The following is a 14,789-nucleotide window of genomic DNA, read 5'->3' as shown; positions in this document are numbered from 1 at the left end:
AGAGATGATCCAGTCACCCCGAGGAGCTGGGTGGAGAGGAGAGTTTTGTATCCAGTTCTTACAAAGCGTTGTCTTGTCCCAAAAGTGCCTTTGGAAATAGCATCATTCATTCATTCATTCAACCAACAAGCATTCACTGAGCTTCCACTCTGAGCTGGACAGACAAGAATACAGCCTGGATCCTGCTCCTGAGGGGGCCACTGTCGAGGCTCGAAGTTCCACTCAGAGATGATCACATGACATGATCCAGCTCTCCCCTGAGATGAAGCCCCTGAAGGCATCTTATTCCCAGCAGGAATGTACATGTGGGTGAGACACCAGCAGCGGACTCTGTCCTTGGGGCATGCCCGGGGGGTGCCCTTTATCTTGTTGGTCCCTTTTTCTAAGTGGAAAGGGCACCCCTGCAGGTGCCCCCTGGGATCCAGCGCCTCTAGCAGTCAGAGTTCACTTCCGGCTCTGAGGCTGATGTGTGTTGGTCTTGGACTGCCCAGCACACATTGTCCCCCTTTTTGCTACAGAACCCATCTTCTATTGGCGAGCTACCCCCTCAGTTATGTACTCGGTCCATCCCAGGCTCAGTGGTCACAGTGATATGTGCAGGGTAGGCACGTGGCCCTAGCCCAGCCGCCTCTGATATCCCATCCCCCTGGCACCGGTGATGGGGCCAGGGATGATTGATTACATGACCAAGTGGGTGCAGGCAGGATGGTCCCCTGACTTGTACAGGAAAACCTCGAAGAGACGCTTTCTGTTTGATGTGAGCCTGCGGTGGCCGAATGCCATCTTGCCCCTGTGAGAGAGGAACCATCTAAGAATGGAGCCACAGAGGAAGCAGAGCCCAGGGGTGGAGAGAAAAAGGTTGCTTCTTCATGGGTCTGCCTGGACTCCTGGATCAAGCCACACCTGAAGACCTACCCATGGGATCCTCAGCTGTCTGAGCTAATAAATTCTCTGTACATCTGAACCAGTTTGAGTTGGGTTTCTTCCCCTTGTCACAGAGAACCTTGATTGACACGCCCTCCATGCACTCTGACATTAACCCCTATGAGAACTGGCCCAGTGGGAGCTCCAGGGGCCCTGTCTCATGCATCATCAACCAACCCGGGCTCTTTACCTGGCTGCCACCTCAGTCTGTTCCTGCTCCCACTCCAGCGCCCCCTGCCCCCAGCATCTTGTCCTGAGTCTGACCACAGGTTCAGCTTTTCTGGCTTGATACATAGCCCCTGCTCTCGGCCTTTTTTTTGGCCTCTGACGGCCCCAGGTACGGCCCATCCCCGGTACAGACCTGTGTAATTATGTTGCTTTGGGGAGCCTAACATAACCAACACATGCACGGCACTTTATATTTTACAAAGTTCTTTCACTTATGTTTTCTAACTTCATCGGGTCGCAGCCCCTACAGAGCTCTGCCACAGTCCCTCCGAGGACTTGCACATCTCGGCTTGCCCCGCCACAGCTGCAGCGCGCTTTTGCCTCCAGCGTTGACGCCCGCGAACTGCCCTGCGGCTGTGGGAGCAGAAGCTTTGCCCACGTGGCAGGAACAGCCAGAAATGCCTGGGTTTGCTCCTCACTTCCCACCGCTGGGGTGGCCCTTAACCAGTGATCGACAGGTGCCCCTCCTTTGCCCTCAAAGGGACGCAATGTACACTCCAGAGCTCCCTGCGGGATCAGGCTGAGGCTGCCTTCTGCAGGACGTTTCCTAACTGCTCCCCCAGCTTTGCTCCTGCCCCTGCCTCCTCTGCTCCCCCGATATCTCCCAATATCACCAGAAGCACTTCCTTAATAAATCACTTGCACGTGATCCTTGTCTCAGGACTGTTTCTGAGGAACACATCTAAAGCAATCATCCTAACTGCCCTGAGAGCTAAGACCCCTTCATCTCCATTTTACAGATGGAAAAGCTAAAGCTCAGAGAGGTTAGGTGACTTGTCCAATGTCACACAGCCAGTGAGTGACAGGGTAGGCTTCAAATCCAGTTCTCCCGGACCCCACAACCCAAGCTGCCCCCTCCTCCACTGGTTAGCTACCCAAGGTTGCCACCAGCAATCAGGCTACCTAAGCCCGGCTTCAGCGCGCTCTCTCCTCTCACACCGTGGCATGTGCTGCTTTGGATCTGCAGGCGCTGGCTGACCCCCAGCGTCATGTTCAGGACCTTAGGGAGCTCTCTGCAGCCTGGAGTCATCGTTCAACATGGCCATGCAGCCACAGACCCGAGTTGGGTCCCTCTCTCACCTTAACCTTGTCCATCCTCTTTCGTGCTTTGTGAGTCAATAGTGTCGATCCTAGGATGGAAGCCATCGCCTGTCCATCCCTAGTAGCCCTGAAGGTGATCAATATGGAGAAGTTCCTACAAGATCCAAACACAGCTGTGACTGCTTTCCAGTCAGAAAGATGCTTGCTACAAACGTCAGTACTGAAACCTAATCTTTAGCTGCCATCTTGTAGGCATGAATCAAAGTTCACCAAGCACATATTTTGTTGTGTTGTACACTGCAACTAAAAAGCCAAGGGTCGGGCTTCCCTGGTGACGCAGGTTGAGAGTCCGCCTGCTGATGCAGGGGACGCGGGTTCGTGCCCCGGTCCTGGAAGATCCCACATGCCACGGAGCGGCTGGGCCCGTGAGCCATGGCCGCTGAGCCTGCGCGTCCGGAGCCTGTGCTCCGCAACGGGAGAGGCCACAGCAGTGGGAGGCCCGCGTACCGCAAAAAAAAAAAAAAAAAAAAGCCAAGGAGTCAACATATATTAGGTGTATGAGCTATTTCCCAAAACTGCAAACTAAAAATAATAAATTGTCAATGTAGTTTAGAATTTGCTAATTTTATTACACTCTTTTGTTGTGTATAGGAAGGGAAGTCAAGGGATTATAAATTTGAGTAAAATTTAAAACCATGTATTTTATGACAGAGGGCCTTTGACGTAAGATGGCCAAAGCACTGATAATATATATTTGCTGTAAAGAGAATTAGTATGAGTTTTGATTTTCTGATATTAAATATTACTTAATAAAGACTTGTTTCCATTAACTTGGGGGGGGGGCGCTGGGAAGATGTTTGGCACAAAGCCACTTACATAGATTTCTTTATGTTCACTCAAGACTTCCCCCTCCTTAGGGTTATTTTATTACGGCTGGAGTGGGGGAAGGAGAGCTGGGGCATTACTCAGCAATATTAGAATGAAAGTGCAGCTTGACTAATGAGAGTTCAGCTGTGGACACTTGAATGACTATGTGATGACCCTTGTTGATTCCACTGGGGCATCAGGCACTGCTGGAGGGCCCTGGGGACATTTGGCAAGAGCCATGACTACATCTCCCCCCTTCCCCACTTGTGGGACTCTCCTACAGGAAAGGAGTATGTGTGTGTGTCTGTACGTATGTTAATACTCACTTTTCAACCCCCGAGAAACCCATTCAAAATCCCGCCTTGCCCGGAAAACTCCAGTGCATTTAATTGATCCAAATTTGCCCCCAGAGGGCACCAAGACTTGCGGGGCCTAGGAAAAGACAGACAGAAACAAAACAAAACAAAACAAAACAAAAACCCACAGTAGGCCAGGACCAGCAGGGGGCAGTGTGGCTCTAGGGATGCGAACAGGTGGAAACGGCCAGTTGGGCAGGTGGGTTCCAGGCCCACGTCTGCCACTTAGTGGGTAAGACCTGTGTGAGAAATGTGCCTACAGGAAGCACCAGAAGAAGCTCTGAGATGGTATCTTTCAGCAGATTACGTTCCCACAGGGAGTAACCCTAAAACACGGAGGAAACCGATCAAAACCTTGTGTGCCGAGACCCTGACCTCCGAAACAAATGCCAAGCGGACATTAAAGCTGGGGTCCAAACTCGTGGGCCCTGGGCCGAACCCAGCCCTCAGACCTCTTCTGATGGGCCTGGGCATGGCTCTGTTTTGATAAAGCTTTATGTTGAAGTATGACACACAGACAGAAACTGCACATGTCCTAGGCGTATAGTTCAATGAATTTTCAAGGTTATCACAAGCATAAATCAGGGACTTTGGTCCCATACACTAAACGTTCTCAGCTCATCCAGAAACCCCTTCAGCCTGTACAATGCTGTAAAGTTCATTTTACTTAGTTGCCAACGACAACAGCAATAGAAAATCTGAATTTCTTGACAAAATGGAATGATTTGTCTGCTGCTGCCTGCCCACAGGTAGAGGGAGCTGAGGTTGGCTACCAGCTTTAAAGGAGGTGGGAGCTTATCCGTTCTTGCCAGCCCCACTCCCCCGGCCCAGGCAAGAGGGCACCCAGCTCTGAGCCCACATTTTAAAGGACCCGTCCCTAAATCAAAACCATAAGGAGGGGTTCCCTGGTGGCACAGTGGTTGAGAATCTGCCTGCCAATGCAGTGGACATGGGTTCGATCCCTGGTCCGGGAAGATCCCACATGCCGCGGAGCAACTAAGCCCGTGCACCACAACTACTGAGCCCGTGCTCTAGAGCCCGTGAGCCACAACTACTGAGCCTGCATGCTGCAACTACTGAAGCCCGTGCCCCTAGACCCCATGCTCCCCAACAAGAGAAGCCACCGCAGTAAGAAGCCACGCACCACAACGAAGAGTAGCCCCCACTCGCCACAACTAGAGAAAGCTCATGTACAGCAATGGAGACCCAACACAGCCAAAAATAAAATTAAAGAAAAACAAATAATGAGATATTACTTTATACCTGTCAGAATGGCTATCATCAAAAAGAACACAAATAACAAATGTTGGTAAGGAAGTGGAGAAAAGAGAACCCTCATATACTGTTGGTGGGAATGTAAATTGGTGAAGCCACTGTGGAAAACAGTATGAAGGTTCCTTAAAAAACTAAAAATAGAGTGACTGTATGATCCAGCAATCCCACTCCTGGGCATATATCCAGAGAAAACTCTAAATCAAAAAGATACGCGAACCTCAATATTCAAGCAGCACTATTTAGAATAGCCAAGATATAGAAACAACCTAAGTGTCCAACAACAGATGAATGGATAGAGAAGATGTGGTACGTATATACAATGGAATATTACTCAGCCATAAAAAAGAATAAAATGTTGCCATTTGCAGCAACATGGATGGACTTGGAGGGCATTAAGTGAAATAAGTGAGACAGAGAAAGACAAATACTATGTGATATCACTTATATGTAGAATCTTAAAAATACAACACATTAGTGAATATAACTAAAAAGAAACAGACTCATAAATATAGAGAACAAACTAGTTACCAGTGGGGAGAGGGATGGAGAAGGGGCAATATAGGGGTAGGGGAGTAAGAGGTACAAACAATTAAGTTTAAAATAACCTACAGGGATATATTGTACAACACAGGGAACATACCAATATTTTATAATAACTATAAATGGAGTATAACCTTTAAAAGTTGTGAATCACTATATTGTATTCCTATAACTTATATAACATTGTACAGCAACTATACTTCTGTTTGGCTGGCCAGGTGGCCCTATCTACTCTTTAGGAAGTGCTAACACTCAGTCTTACCTTCTAGGGCAGTCAGTGTTGGCAAGCTTTTTTGTAAAGGGCCAAATAGTAAACATTTTAAACTTTCCTGGCCATGTGGTTTCTGCTACAACTGCTCAACTGCTCTTGTAGTGCTTAAACAGCTCTAGACAAGATGTAAGCGAGTGGGCACGCTGGGTCCCAATAAAACTTTATTTACAAAAACCAGCAGTGGGCCGGACTTGGCCCCTGCCACCCCCAGAGCAATTTCTTTTCTCTTGCCTCCCCCCAGCACACTAACCAACCAGACAGGTGCTTCCCAATGAATTTTAAGGCAGAACAGGCCCTGCCTCAACTCTTCCAACCAGGAGAGAACAGGTTTTAAGGGGTAAGGGGAGGCTGGGTGGATACATTGAGCAGTGAGCCCACAAAGTGGTGTTACTGGCTAGGTCTGGGAGTACACGCCATGCATAAGGCCAGCTCCTGACCTCATCTCATTAAGTCCCTAGGACACTCCTGCATCCTATTCCCGGGAAATGGAACTGTAACAATCTCACTTCCCTGGCTGAAACACCCAACACAACAGGGAGGTGGGAGGGGCCTTTATGGAAGATCACACATCCTCACGGAGTAGAGCCAGTCTGATATGAACAGGCAGGCTGCTAATTCCACCCTCCTCACCCCTTTCCAAACTGATGTTTTGTTTGTTTGTTTCTTTTTCTTTTTTTTTTTTTGTTTGGTTTTTTAAATTTATTTTTAATTGAAGTATAGTTGATTTACAAGGTTGTGTTAGTTTCTGGTGTATAAACTGATGCTTCTTAAATCCAGCGTTGCAAACCCCGTTCCTACAGGAGCCGGGTGAGTCAGGTGGGACTGATTCCGGCTGCTATAAGACAATCTGGAGTTATAGGTGGGCTGCCTTTAACCTGTGCCAGGCCAGAGCACTTGTACAAACAGAGGCCCACATAACATGTGTCCAAATGTGTGTAAAAGTTCTAAATCAGCTACTGATTGAAATATTCTGCTATCCCCTATTCTCCTTTCTTGACAAATACACCGTCACAGCAAGCTGGATTCGGATATAGATTTCTTGGATTCTATTTTGGTTAGATTTCTGTGTCAACCTGGGTAGGCGACGGTGGCCCAGTTGTTTAGTCAAGCGCTAGTCTCGATGTGGCCATGCAGGTGTTTTGCAGCTGTGATTAACATTTAAATCAGTAGACTTTGAGGAAAGCAGATTGCTCTCCATAATGTGGGTGGGCCTCATCCAATCAGTTGAAGGCCATAAGAGAAAAGCCTGAGAGATACTATTCCCAGAAGAGAAAGGAATCCTCAAGACTGAAGCCTAGAAACTCTGTCTGAGTTTACAGCCTTGCTGACCTGCCCTACAGATTTTAGACCCGCCAAGCCTCGCAACAGCATGAGTCAATGCCTTAAAATAAATCTCTCTCTATATCTATCTGTATACCCTTGGTTCTGTTTCTCTAGAGAACCCTGACTAATACAGACCCTGTGGGGCTCTGTGCTGGAACATGGTCTCCAGGGAGAGTGGACTCTGGTCTGGGGCCTGCACCTATTTCCTGCCACCCCCATAGCCTGCCCATCTGAGTTCCATCCAATGCCCCTCTTTCCATCTCACAAACAGTTGCCCTTGGCACCGCCCCTAAGTGTGCAGACATCTATGGAGTCAGTTACTAGAAATACTCACCACCCAGATCTAGCAGAAAGCACAGAATTCTGGGGTCTTGGGCCTGAAGTGTGGTTTAGGAGGGGGAAGGAAGGTGAGGGGTCCAAATGGATGTGTCTTCTGGGCTCTTTGGACCATTTGTCCTACAGGGCATGAAGAGGAGAACAGGGAAGTGCTATTTTATTATTTATTTTATTTTATTTTATTTTAATTGACCTTTAAGGATACAACACTTTTCCATCCATATAGAGATAAAAATCTGCAGAACGGAGAATAACATTTGTCTTGTTGGAGGTTTACAGGAACATCGTGACCTGATCTACGAGGTCAGCTACAAGAACAAAGGATTCTGACACCAAGAAGTTTGTAACAACAAACCACGCCCCTCCCTCACCTGGCCTTTAAAAATGCTTTGCTGAGGGCTTCCCTGGTGGCGCAGTTGTTGAGAGTCCGCCTGCCGATACAGGGGACACGGGTTCGTGCCCCGGTCCGGGAGGATCCCACATGCCGCGGAGTGGCTGGGCCCGTGAGCCATGGCCGCTGAGCCTGTGTGTCCGGAGTCTGTGCTCCGTAGCGGGAGAAGCCACAGCAGTGAGAGGCCTGTGTATCGCCAAAAAAAAAAAGCTTTGTTATAACCCTTCGGGGAGTTTGGGGGTTTTGGGGCAAGAGCCACCCATTCCCCTTGCGTGGCCCTGAAATAAACCTTTCTCTGCTCCAAACTCCAATGTTTCATTTGCTTGGCCTCACTGTGTTGGGCACATGACCTTGTGTTTGGTAACACTGAGAGCTTAGGAGGAAGCGGTTCTGTGCAAGCTGGCACAGGGAAGGCAGACCTACATCCATCTGCTCCCATCTCCTCCATCTTTACCCCCAATAGCCCACCCATCAGCCCTTGGGTTAAGAGGGGACATACATGGAGCCAGCCTTGGTGGCCACATAGGCTGCATAGGTTATCATTACACTGAGGAATTTGACCCAGGGGGCACCTGGTGGGTTAAAATCCAGCTCATGCCACTCACCAAGCCATGTGCCTGGCATGGGCTACATCTGCCCAGAGAAGAGGGCACCTCCTAATTCTCATAATGAGCTAGTGTGGCAGCTTTGGTGGCAGCCTGGAGTTTGATTCCAAACCTGGCCCTGACCTTGAACAAGAGACACAAATTGTCCAAACCTCAGCGTCCTCATCTGTCAATGGCAACAAGAGTAGTGCTATGACAGGTGGAATAAAGGCCCCTCAGGGATGTGCTCAAACCTATGACTATGTTACCTTGTGTAGATGTGATTAAATTAAAGATCTTGAGATGGGAGATGATCCTGAATTATCCAGGGTGCCTAATATAATCTCAGGGGTCCTTATAAAAGGAAGGCAGAGGGTCAGGGTGAGTAGTAAGAGATTTGAAGAAGGAAGCAAGAGGAGGGAGGGATGCCAGGAAGGGGAGACAAGCCAAGGAATGTGGGCTGCCTCTAGAAGCTCAAAAAGGCAAAGAAAAGGACTTTTCTTTGGAACCTCCAGAAGGAACCAGCCCTGCCAACACCTTGACTTTAGCCCAGCGAGACTGGCTTTGGACTTTTAGTTCCAGAACTGGCTTTGGACTTCTAGTTCCAGAACTGAAAGAGAATAAATTTGTGTTGCTTTCAGCCATGAAACACATGGCCATCTGTCACAGGCAGCAGAGGAGACTCACACAGGCACCTGTCTCAGACGTGGTTTTAAGGATGGGACAACTGGTCACCCGACTCAGCCCTCAGCAACAAGACAGCCCCCCACCACCCAGGGTGGCTTCCACAGGGCTCCACCCCTCCTCCAGCAGGATGGCTTTGTTTGGGGGCAGTGGGGAGTCCTGTGAATGCAGAGGGTCTGCCTGGCCTCAGGCCCTCCCCACGCTATCCCTCTGCCCAGAATCTTTTTCCTTCCGGTTTTATCCAGAATCTTCTTCCTTCTGGTGTATCACGGCTGGCCCTGTTCAGGGACCCTGACCACCTCTTCTGTAACAGGCCTGCTCTGTAGGTGTCACCACTCCTGTGCCTTTTCTGTCACAGGCCGAGGACCACAACTATATACGATGCTTGTCTCCCGCACTAGATTTCCGCTTTATCCACCTGAATCCTCAGTACCCACCCTAGTATCTGACATACAGCTGGCACTCAATAAATACTTTTTGAAGGATGGAGGGAGGAAGGGAGGAAAAAGAGAAGGAGGGTAAAGGGAAGGAGAGAAAGAAGAACCCCCAAGGAGTCTATGTCCTTCAGATTCACAACCCTCAAGATGACTGATTCACAAAAACACACTCCAGGCAGAAGACAGGCTACGTGGTGTTTAACTGGTGTGGATGGAGAGTGGCCAGTTGCTGTGTGAATCTTCTAACTGCTGAAGAACAGGTGGAAGAGGTGGGACTCACCAAGTGCTCACAGGAGTACAGGCTGCCTGGTTTCAGGTCAGATAGACATCATCTGGTCCTCAAAACTGTATCAGGCCCCACCTACGTGTGGACCTAAACCAGAGCAGCTGAGATGTCCCCAGCCCAGACCTGGACAAGGCAGAACAAAGCTTTGATCCTCCGAAAGCGAGCTCCCCGCCATCCCAGAGTCCCCTCCCCCGAGTGCTGAAGCTGTCCTTCCGCTCCCCTACCCTGTGCAAGCACGTTCATCCTCGTGTCCATGGCAATGACCGTGGGCTTCAAAGTCCTTCTTCCCATTCTCCCATGAGATGCCAGGGCTGTGTGCAGAGGACTCCTGTCAGGAGCTCTCGGCGGGGCTCACCTTGCAGATGTGAGCACATGGGAGGCAGCCTGAGCAGGTGCAATTCAGGCCGGGATGAAGATGCCACGGGAGTCCCGTCCGCAAAGACTTACTGAGCATGCGCCGTGTGCCGGGCCCTAGCCGGGGAGATGGGCAGCACACAAAGAAAGAAGCTCACCTTGCCGGGGGTGTGATGAAGAAGAGAAAAGCAAGACTGGTCCACTTTTGCCACTCGGTAGACCAGGGAGATAGCAGGCCCATTTCCCCCATCGTTCCCCAAGGCTTCCTCCCATGCCTCGGATTTGAGCCAAAAGGGTGACTAATCAAAGATTAGGGATAATATCATATATTGTAAATGGAGAATGAGATGTGAGTATAATTAGAGAGTCACCTTTGAGGTGAGATTTGAAAGAGCTATGAAACTTTTAAACACGTGTATAGCCCTATCACCCAGAAATTCCACCTCAAGGTATATCTACTCTGGAAAAAATCTCTACACTTACACACAGAAGATACGTACAAAGACTTTATTATAGCATTGTTTGAAGTAGCTATAAACTGGGAACGATGTCTACTGATCCATAATATAGGAAGAGCAGTTTAAAAGGAGGAAGAGGATTTAGCTGCACTGAAGGGAAGATTCTCCAAGATATGATCATTGGGTGAAAGAACAAGTTGTAGAAAAATAAGTGTAACATAACGGCATTAGTTCAGCCTTCTTGGGTCCATGGTAATGAACGTAAATGCACGGAGGATAGTAACCATGGTTACCTCTGCAAAGAAGGCTAGAGGGAGGGTGTGGTCAAAGCCTACAGGTTCGACTCAAATACTCCAGTTTTTACACAGAGAATTATGTGTAGATTGTCTGCATAATTTTTACATCTGTATAATTAAACATTTGAAGGAAAGGAAAACAAGGTGATAGAACAATTCCCAAGTTCCACACCTCAGTGCCAGCTCAGATGTCATTGTCTAGTTTGACAATAAAAACAAATGCCCTGATTGCTGTTTACAGAATACACACCCGCACACTTCACTCAGATGGGATAACAGCGCTATTACTTAGCTTTTGTTTTATTGCGTTTAAAAAAACAACCACTCGAAAATGTCGTGCTTAAAAGCACAATCATTTTATTCGGCTCACACATCTGTGGGTCAGCTGAGTGATGACTGGATCTGGGCCAGCAAGGCTCACGCTTGCTGGGTTCGCCCACGAGTCCGTGGTCAGCGGGCAGCCAGACAGTCTAGAATAATCTAACTCATGTATCTAGAATGTGACACTCTCTTCTCCTTGGCCTGGCTCTCATCCTCCAACAGGCTAACTCAGGCTTATTCATGTGGTGGTGTCAGAGGTCCAACAGAATCACAGTGAAATCTGCAATGCCCCTGGAGGCTCTGAAATTCACAGTGTCACTTCCACCACCTTCCACTGGTCAAAGCAAATCCTGAAACCAACCCATGTAAAGTCTTGGGAAATAGACTCCACTCCGCCTGGCTAATAACAGGAACCACTACTGTGTGCCAGGCCCTGTGCTTAGCACTGCGGGTATATTTTCTCATTATCTGCTGATAGTTACCATGCAAGACTCCAGGAAGCCTTTAACCCACCCACAAATTCTCCCCTGCAGATGTTTAAAATGCCACCATTCCTAGTTCTCTTCTGCTATGAGCTGAATTATGACCCCCACCCCCAAGACTCTTATTGCAAATCCCTAACTCCCAGTGTGGCTGTATTTGGCATTAGGAAGTAATTAAGGTGAAATGAAGTCATAAGGGTGGGGCCATGATCTGATAGGATTAGTGTCCCTGTAAGAGGAGACTCCAGAAATCATCCTCTCTCTCTCCACCACATGAGGACACAGTGAGAAGGTGGCCATCTGCAAGCCAGGAAGAGGGACCTCACAGGGCATGGAGCTAACACTTTGATCTTAGACTTCTCAGACTCCAGAACAGTGAGGAATGCGTTTCTGCTGTGTAAGTCACCCAGTCTGTGGCATTTCTATGATGGTGGCCTGAGCTAAGACACTCTCTGCCCCCTTCTAAGATATAGCACCCCTTGAGCTGACGGCCAGACCCCCTCTGTAATTCCTCAGAGGCACGTGCAGTTTGTTGTTCTGCTCTCCTTCCCAGTGAGACAGACTTCAAGGTGAAATCCCCCAGAACACCGTGTTTCTGTGTAGAACTAGTCCAACCCCCCTTTTTCTCTGCTTTTTAAAATTCTTTTTCTGCTTGGAAGACACAGGTTTGGCAATGACTGCTTGAACCCAACAGGTGTGTCCTGAGTCGAAAGAGAACATCTCAGGAATAGAAATGGGTCTGAAGGCACCTCAGCTGTTAGTGAGTATCTGTTGTAAACTTTCCAAGGATAATGAGAATAAAGGAAGAACAGAGCTCCACCTGGCAGTGCACAGGCCCCCCCCCATTCCGACACTCCCCCGCCCCCCACAGGGCTCAAGCCCTGGCACTGAGCATGAAGGTCAAGGGCAGTGATGCCGACACCAGACCACCCGAACTCACATCCCATCTCTCAGGTTTTAGCTGTACCTTTGGGCACATCTCCCAACCTCTCCAGCCCTCAGTTTCCCCACCTGTACAATAGAGATAACAGTACCCTTCCTCATGGGGTGGCTGACAGCATTAAATGGGTTAATGCCCATCGAGCTCTCAGGGCAACCTCTGGGCCACAGGAAGAGCCAACACATATTAGTCACAGTGTAACCACGGTATATACCCTGGAGGGAAGGGCTGGAGGGGAAGGCGCTTGCCTCCCTGCCCCTCCCTGGGGCTCCTGAAGGAACTCTCCTGCACAAGGGCGCAGACCATGTGTGTGGGCTTCACACACATCCTACTCCTTCACCTTCACAGCAGTGCTCAGAGGAAGGTGTGGGGACCCGTGTTAACAGGTGGAAAAATAAGGCTAAGAAAATTCAGCATCTCGCCCTACATTACACACCTGGTGAGCAAACACCAGATTCCCCACTCTGTTTCTGACCTCCAGGAACATCTTAGCACACTTTGGATGAGAGGGATGGATGCTGGAAGGTCCCCCAGAGTCACCTGACCCCGTGTTCCCATTTAGAACCTACCTCCATGCATGCCCTTCCTAGCGCTTGCAATGAGGAAAAGCAGGCAGACCTGGGTTTGAATTCAGGCCCCACCACCTATGATTTAGGTAAGTCACTTAGCCTTTCTGAGCCACCATTCCTCAGCTGTAAAATGCATAGATTAAACAAGCTGTTAAAAAATAAGTGAGAATGGGGCTTCCCTGGTGGCACAGTGGTTGAGAATCCGCCTGCCGATGCAGGGGACACAGGTTCGTGCCCCGGTCTGGGAAGATCCCGCATGCCACGGAGCAGCTGAGCCGTGGCAAAAAAAAAAAAAAAAAAAAGTAAGTGACAAGCCCAAGGTAGAGGTATTTGTGCTAAAACCAAGACTTAATATTTGACCTTATTGTGGTTACAAATAACCCTCCCCAGGAATGTAATCCTAACCAGTCAGTGTGGAATTTTCTGGGCAGCACCAATGAGGTCATCCTTTCCATCTCCCAAAGGAAGATGAGGTCATCTACCACATAAACCTCATCCGTCCCCCATGGGTATGTTACCCAAGCCCGAAATAATCTTCTTTGTTTATGACGTCCTTGTATTGCCTTTAAAAACCTTTCCCTTTCTGTAGCCCTTTGGAACTCCCTTCTGTTTTCTAGATGGGATGCTGCCTGAATCATGAATCATTCAATAAAGCCAATTAGATCTTTAAAATTTACTCAGTTGAATTTTGTTTTTTAACAGATTGGTGGCAGTGATGGAGGCATCCAAAGCAAACTTCTGATGGCGTTCAGGGACAATGAGAAACACAGGCATGGTACCCACAAAGCCTTTTTTGAGTTCACTGTATTTCTCACCATTTCTGAGGGCTGTAGGTAAGTTCCTCTTGGTTCTGAGCTCGGCTCCCTTTGCATTGAGCTCCTGATATAATTGGCTTTCCAGCCAGTTCACCATTTGTCTGGAATCACTCATTCCACGTTGGGGGCTGCTGCTAGTTCAGACCACAATTTCCCATTTGATTAGAAAGCTCAGGCTTTGGTTCTGTTCCCAGGTACTACATTGGGCACCTCTGGTGACAGCTGTGGTGCCTCATTTGAGGTCCCCTTGTTCAATCCTTTCCCCCGTCCCGAGTTCCACTGGGAACTAGGGAATTGGGGCTGGTGCGCACAGGGCCTTTTTCTTGGCCAGGCCACAGTGATTGGTCACTGCTGGGGGTTAGGGCGCACATGTTTGTTTTGTTTTGTTTTGTGCAGATAAAGTCTAACTGAAAGAGATGAGATATTTAATTTCTAGAGTCAAGTACATAAGATTTCTGGCACACTTCTTATATTATGTCTAAGAACTATAATCCTGGAAGCTGTAAATATCTACAAAAATGGCCAAATCTTACTAAAAACAACCTGGAATTACAATGGCCATTAGAAGGAATGTTCCAATTAGATAAGATCACATGAGAAGTACATTTTATATATATATATACTTACATTAAAGTATAGTTGATTTACAATGTTGTGTTAATTTCTACTGTACAGCAAAGTGATTCAGTTCTATACATATGTATACACACTACACACACACAAACACACACACAGACATACACACACACACAGTCTTTTTCATATTCTTTTCCGTTCTGGTTTATCACAGGATATTGCATATAGTTCCCTGTGCTATACAGTAGAATCTTGTTGTTTATCCATTCTATATATAATAGTTTGCATCTGCTAATCCCAAACTCCCACTCTATCCCTCCTACACCCCCCTTGACAACCACAAGTCTGTTCTCTACGACTGTGAATTTATTTTGTAGATAAGTTCATTTGTGTCATAAGAAGTGCATTTAAAAGTAAGAATTCCCAAATTAAACA

This window comes from Stenella coeruleoalba (genome assembly GCF_951394435.1).
Source record: "Stenella coeruleoalba genome assembly, chromosome: 2".
Lineage (NCBI taxonomy): Eukaryota > Metazoa > Chordata > Mammalia > Artiodactyla > Delphinidae > Stenella > Stenella coeruleoalba.
The sequence above is the reverse complement of the archived record's forward strand: the minus strand, read 5'-3'. Positions refer to the sequence as shown.